Genomic DNA, 6,602 nt, shown 5'->3' on the forward strand with positions numbered 1-6,602 from the left:
CGGCCAAAGAACCTGCAAACAAAGAGAACACGAAAACAACCTACACCGTAAGATCTGTTCGCAATCCAGTCGAAGCAACCATGAGATCGTAAAATAAAACAGTCAAGCAAGTAAAACTCATCCTGCAAAGAGAGAAACATAGAAACAAGAAGAAAACGAACACTCGGACAAAATCGAAATCATCATTGATCTCATCCATGTCTGAAAAAACTAATTACTAAGAAACAGAAAAAGGAAAAACAAGAAGAAGAACATAGAAAGAACCTAGAATCATCTCTTCCATACCTGAAGTGCAGCAGCAAAATCTCAGCGAAAGAAAACGAGCGATAAAATAGCGGGAAAGTGAAAGAAAATGAGGCTTCCGTGGAGGAAATTTGTTTTTAAAGCTGTGCGGCGTTTATAGCACAAGTTCTAGACTATGATAGAAGCTGAGACGGCCCATTATAAGAAACAAGTGGGCCTTGAGATTGAAGTGAAGCCCAATAGAAACTCCAAACATTTGGGCCGGAGAAGGCCCATATTTTCGTTTCAAGTAATGGAGCGTAGCCCATAGTCGTTGGAAGTGATTGATGTGCTTGTCCATCCAAAAACAAATGTTTTTATTTTTAAAAAAATCATTTAAAATATTAAAAATATACCACATGCTTTGCACATAACATGGTATTACAAGTTTATGCATTTATATCAATTACTATAATATCTCAATTAACAAAAACATTATATCTTCAATTAAAATATTTATTCATTGGATTTATTAGGACTCCTCTTTTTCTCCGAAATTATTTTAAAAATAAAAAATAAAAGTATTTAAAGACGCGAAAAGTGTGTATATATATTAATAATTTAAAATTAACTATTAACGTTTTTTTTTTCTCAGATTATTTTGGTTTATTTTAATTATAAAAATAAATAATAAAAATAAAAAAAACACAAAACATATGCCTCTAGGTTACTCAATTATTAGGCTCTTCCTTAGTTAAGAATCTAAATGGTTTTTTTTTTAAAAAAGAGAGAGAGAAAGCAATTCCAACGGTTGAGAGTGTTTCCTTGTCTTGCACCACCAAATACTACATTCCAATAATAGACTGCATTTTAACATTCCCTTTAACTATTAATTAATTAATTAATTAATGCACCATCTATCTTATTACGGATGATTGCATAAATTATTTTATTATTAATACAAGGAATTTAAGAGAACCAACAACAAAAGTATAGAATTAAGGAAGCAGAACATCCCATTATAACTCCATAAATGATTAAATTCTTTCTGTCTCTAATTATTTAATAATTCACACTAATTTATTAATTTTTTTCTCAGTTATAGGTAAATTATTCATAAGTAACTATTCTCAAATAAGTAAAAAAAAATCTACCACGAGTAAAAGAATTATATTAACCGTTTTAGAATATAAATTTAATAGATATTAAGAATCTAAATAATGTAGGCTTTTATTCGGATTGGTATTATTTTTGTATAAATTAATCTATATCAAGCTGTTTGTTTTTCTCATGAGCATGCTCCAAATTTCTTAGTCCAATGCTGTTTCTATTTTTTGGATTATGATTTGAAAAATACCCATATGAATTGTCTTGTTTATAGTAGCCTTGCAGTTCAACGTGGATACAAAATACGATGTTGCTTGATGTTGCACTTTTGAGATCAAAATACCAGTTTGGTTTTTGTACTTTAAGTCTGACCTAATTTTAGTTTAGATGCTTTCAAATATTCAATTTTAGTTTATATACTTCTAAATATTTAAATTTTTGTCATTGTACTTCCAATAAATCTCAAAATATCAACACTTTTGCAACAAAGAAAACAAAGTGAAACAGAAAGACAGGGAAAAGGAATAGATAGTATTTTTGCATTAGGTCCAAGGCTGGGAGCATTAAGCCCTTTGTTTTATTATTTCTTTAACTCTTTATGGTCCATGTAATATTTTGTATCACATCAGGTATATGGAGATAGCATGAGAAATAGAAGGGGATTTGGAACTACTCAATACACAATCAGCTTTCGACCTGTAAATATGAAGACTTCCAAAAGGTGTACATCCCTCAACATGTTTAGGTTTAGGATAACTTTTATTATTCCATCATATTAGCCAATAGTATTTTCGGATCTTTTTTTTTTATTTGTTTTTAAAATGGGTGCACATGGAGGGGCTGTGGGGACGTCTTTCAAATATCTGTGGTAATCTTTAAATTTGCTCATCCCGTATGTTTTCATGATTTTATTGGTTTGAATCGTACCTCCACTTAATAACTAGATTTTACTGAACACAAACACTAATTGATAACAACTATTCGATAAATTAGCATATTTTCTTGATCACTCTTTTACTTCTGTCTTTTTTGGTAGTGGAAGGGCAGAGGTTTATTCTTCTTCCAGTCCTTCAAAGGTGTCTTCCTCTCCATCTTCTTCCACGATTACTTATAATCTTTATTATCTTCATCCTTCTTATCACTCCCACCATCATCCTTATCTTTATCACCACCACCATCGCCACTGTTCTCACTTCCACCACGGTGGTCATCATTGCCATCATCTCTTCCTCCTTTGGTGATATCATCTTTTACCATTTTTCTTTCGTAGTAATGTATGCATCTGTATCATCGTAAAAAAAGGATATTTTTCGATGCATGAGGTCTCAACATTTTCATTCATTATCATGTAAAACCTCTAATGTTCTCCTCATAGCATGTCATTTTACAATATATCCTTTGAGACATGTATTGGAGTTGAATATTGTATCATTCATATCATACATGATCTTATGTCATATCATGCATACCTTTTGACATATCATATCATATTATGCAAATAGCATATCATAAAACACGTCACAACATGTGTTATATCGTCAAACGTATTACACCATAATATATATCGTATTATCAACACGTCACATTATAACATTAATATATCATATCACAAACATATCATTATTCTAACCTTTCATAATCATATCATAATCATATAATTTTGTAAAAACATATCATAGTCATCATTTCATAAGCATATTACAGTCATTATTTCATAAACATATCATAGTCATATCATTTCATAGACATTTTATAATTATATCATTTCATAAACATATAATAGTGATATTATTTCATAAACATATTATAGTCATATTATTTTATGGACATTTCATAATTATATCATACTCATATCATTTCCATAAACATATCATAGTCATATCATTTTCATAAACATATCACAGTCGTATCATTTTCATAAACATATCACAGTCATATCATTTCATAAACATATCACAGTCATATCATTTCATAAACATATCACAGTCATATCATTTCATAAACATGTCACAGTCATATCAATATCATTTTCATAAACATATTACAGTCATATCATAGTCATGTCATTTCATGGACATTTCATAATTACATCATTTCATAAACATATCATAATTATATCATTTTCATAAACCTATCATAGTCATATCATTTTCATAATCATATCATTTCATAAACATATCAGTTATATCATATCATATTCACATTATTTCCTAAACATTTCATAATCATCATTTCATAAATATATTACAGTCATCATTTCATAAACATATTACAGTCATATCATTTTCATAAACATATCATAGTCATATCATTTTCATAAACATATCATAGTCATATTATTTCATAAACGTATCACAGTCATATCATTTTCATAAACATATCATAGTCATATCATTTCATGGACATTTCATAATTACATCATTTCATAAACATATCATAGTCATATCATTTTCATAAACCTATCATAGTCATATCATTTCATAAACATATCAGTTATATCGTATCGTATTCATCATTTCCTAAACATTTCATAATCATGGGGCACATATCATGCAACATCAATTTGTAACCATACCGAAACTTGGTTGGCCTAAGTCGAAGCTACTAAAACTCTTTGATACTAGTGTGACACATGTCATCATACATCAATTTCTAACCATCCCGATAGTAAAGCCACTTGGTTGGTCTAGGCCGAAGCTACTACAACTTCTTGATGCTAGCGTTAAGTACCACTTACTTGGTTGGCCTAAGCTGAAGCTACTACAACTCCTTTTGATGCTAACGACATTTAAAACTATCCTCTAAAATTTAATTCTACATGAGGAATTCAATCATCATAAATTAGAACTATGGAAATTAACTCACCTAATTTTGTATAAAATAATTTAAACCTACTCCTAATCATTTAACCTAGCTCAAACTAATTTTTATATAAAATAATTTAAACTTACTCTTAATAATTTAAACTCCCTAATTTTACATTAAATAATTTAAATTTACTCTTGATAATTTAAACTAGATAAGCAAACAACTCAAAAATTTTAAACCAACTATATACATAAATAATTTAAACTTTAAACTTCTAAAATTTTAAACGAGCTAAAAGTAATCCTTTGAAACTAGAAGAAAAGGAAGAAAAGGGTCTAAACATACTAAACCCAAATTGAATTAGTCAAAATTAAATGTTTGGCTTGAAGTAATTTTATGTTAAATGATCTACTAAAAGAGTATATGAGTGAAGACAAAATATGGTGGAACATGAGATTAATCTTCATTATTAAAAATATGATCTATATGAGTGAAGACAAAATATGGTAGAACATGAGATTAATCTTCATTGTTAAAAATATGATCTACTAAAAAAGTATATGAGTAAAGACAAAATATGTCAGGATTAAAAGTGAAAAGTAAAAGTAAGCCGAGAAAAAAAATGAAGAAAAACAAAAACAAGGGCAAAATTCAAATTCCAATTTTGAATTCTTGATAAGAACAAAAAAAGAAAACAAAAAAGAAATTGACAAAAATTAAGTAAGAAACAAATAAAACTCCAGAAACGGCGCATTATGCCTATTTGCGATTCGATTGGCAAAGGGATGAAGTGTTGAGTCACAAATTATAGATAGAAAAAAAAAAAAAAAAAAAAAAAAAACAGCAACACCATCACTAATATCAAGATCGTTTAATAAAATCAATACATATTCCAAGGATAATTTGTGTGCTCCTATTATGATTGAACAGATTCAAAAGATTCTCATTTTAGTTTTAAGTTGAAAGCTAACTAACTAGAATTTATTGGTTAGGTTGCATATAAATGACATTGGGATTCACGTAATGCCTAGATTCACTTAAGTTGTTATTAAAAAGGAATGCATTGTGATAATAAATCTATAAAAAAGTTTCACATAGGTTCTAAAAAAGTAATGTATTCAAGAACTATAATGTGTTATATATAAATGAGGGATCAGCAGGTTAGAGATATTATAATGTTTGTGATACTTATCAATTTTATTAATTTAAAAAATCAATGCAATCTTTTAGGATTAACTTTTTTTTTTTTATCAATCAAGACCTACCCATCTTTATACGTCATTAAATGACAAAATAACAATACTATATATATATATATATATCAAAATTAAATGATAAAATAACCATACAATACAATATATATATATATAGAACTTTATAACTTAGTTGAAAATACTTCATATTTTAATTTGATTAAGTAGACATGTTTGTTTAATAAATAAAACTTACACTTTACCAGCGATTGCTACCTAAAATGCAGTAAAAAATATTTAGTATTACAAAATTACATAAAAATAATTTTAACGTCATTTCAATTAATAGGTTAGATTTAGAACTATTTACTCTTACGTTGCTAAATTTATAAAGAATTTTTGGCATGATTCAACTTTAAAAAAAAAAAAAAAAAAAATAATAATTTATTTCTCCTATTGTATAGACAATTGAAAAATGACACAAAATGAGTAGCCAAAAATAAGATAATATATAAATTTAAAGCTTTTCAGATTTAGAAAGAAAGAAAAACGTTTGCAAACGCATTTAAAAAATGAAAAAAAAAAATCTAAATATCAGATGACAAAAAGGAAATCTGGTAAATGTTGAATCCAATCTTTCGTGAAACGACAGGATCGAAGAAACTAGAATTTAAATAAGACAAGAAATGATTTCCGACTGCAATCATTAGCATTATAAAATACAAAATAATCACGAGATGTCGTTTTACATATTATAAAAACAATTCAACATGTAAAAGACAAAAGGAGTTACTATGATTCAAAATCATTTTAGGTTCCAACGTTTTTTTTTTTTTAAATTCGAAAGTCCATAAAAGAATTAGAAGAAATTTTATGGAAACAGAATCACTGTGAAAAACATGATCCCTAAAGAAGTAGAAAGAGGAAAGAACGGTTCACCTGAGATGAAGCAAGCGACTCGGCCATGGACACGAAAACAAAGAGTGTTAGCTTCACCTGAAATGCAACGAGCGCTGATGAACAGAAGAAGCTTCGGTTTCCATTTTGGACGTTCCGAAGAACCTGCATACAAAGAGACACGAAAATAACCTACACAGTTCGATCTGTTCGCAATCAAGTCGAAGCAACCATGAGATCGAAAAAGTAAACGGTCAAGCTCGTAAAACTCATTCTCCAAAGAGAAAAACAAAGAAACAAGAAGGAAACGAACACTCAGGAAAAATCGAAAACCTAGAATCGTCATTCACCTCTTCTTCCAGATCCGACAACCTA

The 6,602-nt window shown here is 28.4% G+C and overlaps 1 protein-coding gene and 1 long non-coding RNA gene across 4 annotated transcripts in view; one reads left to right on the forward strand and one right to left on the reverse strand.

The window, feature by feature from the left end:
* LOC111782709 overlaps positions 1 to 313 on the reverse strand; it is a 3,930-nt gene extending 3,617 nt beyond the window's left edge. Inside the window, exon 1 of the long non-coding RNA XR_002813183.1 lies at positions 286 to 313. This is a non-coding gene — a long non-coding RNA (uncharacterized LOC111782709). The remainder of the gene's footprint in view (positions 1 to 285) is intronic.
* The window catches only part of LOC111782150, a 13,685-nt gene extending 10,984 nt beyond the window's left edge, over positions 1 to 2,701 (forward strand). Inside the window, exons 13-15 of one of the 3 annotated variants that reach the window (XR_002813104.1) lie at positions 1,959 to 2,050; positions 2,366 to 2,405; positions 2,600 to 2,701. The gene's annotated coding sequence lies outside the window, so the exon portion shown is untranslated. Of the gene's footprint in view, positions 1 to 1,958; positions 2,339 to 2,365 lie in introns of those variants that run through there. The other 2 variants (XR_002813078.1, XM_023663147.1) reach the window with 2 other exon arrangements.
* The last annotated feature ends 3,901 nt before the right edge of the window (positions 2,702 to 6,602 follow it).

Source organism: Cucurbita pepo, chromosome LG01 (assembly GCF_002806865.2).
Source record: "Cucurbita pepo subsp. pepo cultivar mu-cu-16 chromosome LG01, ASM280686v2, whole genome shotgun sequence".
In the NCBI taxonomy this organism is placed as follows: Eukaryota; Viridiplantae; Streptophyta; class Magnoliopsida; order Cucurbitales; family Cucurbitaceae; genus Cucurbita; species Cucurbita pepo.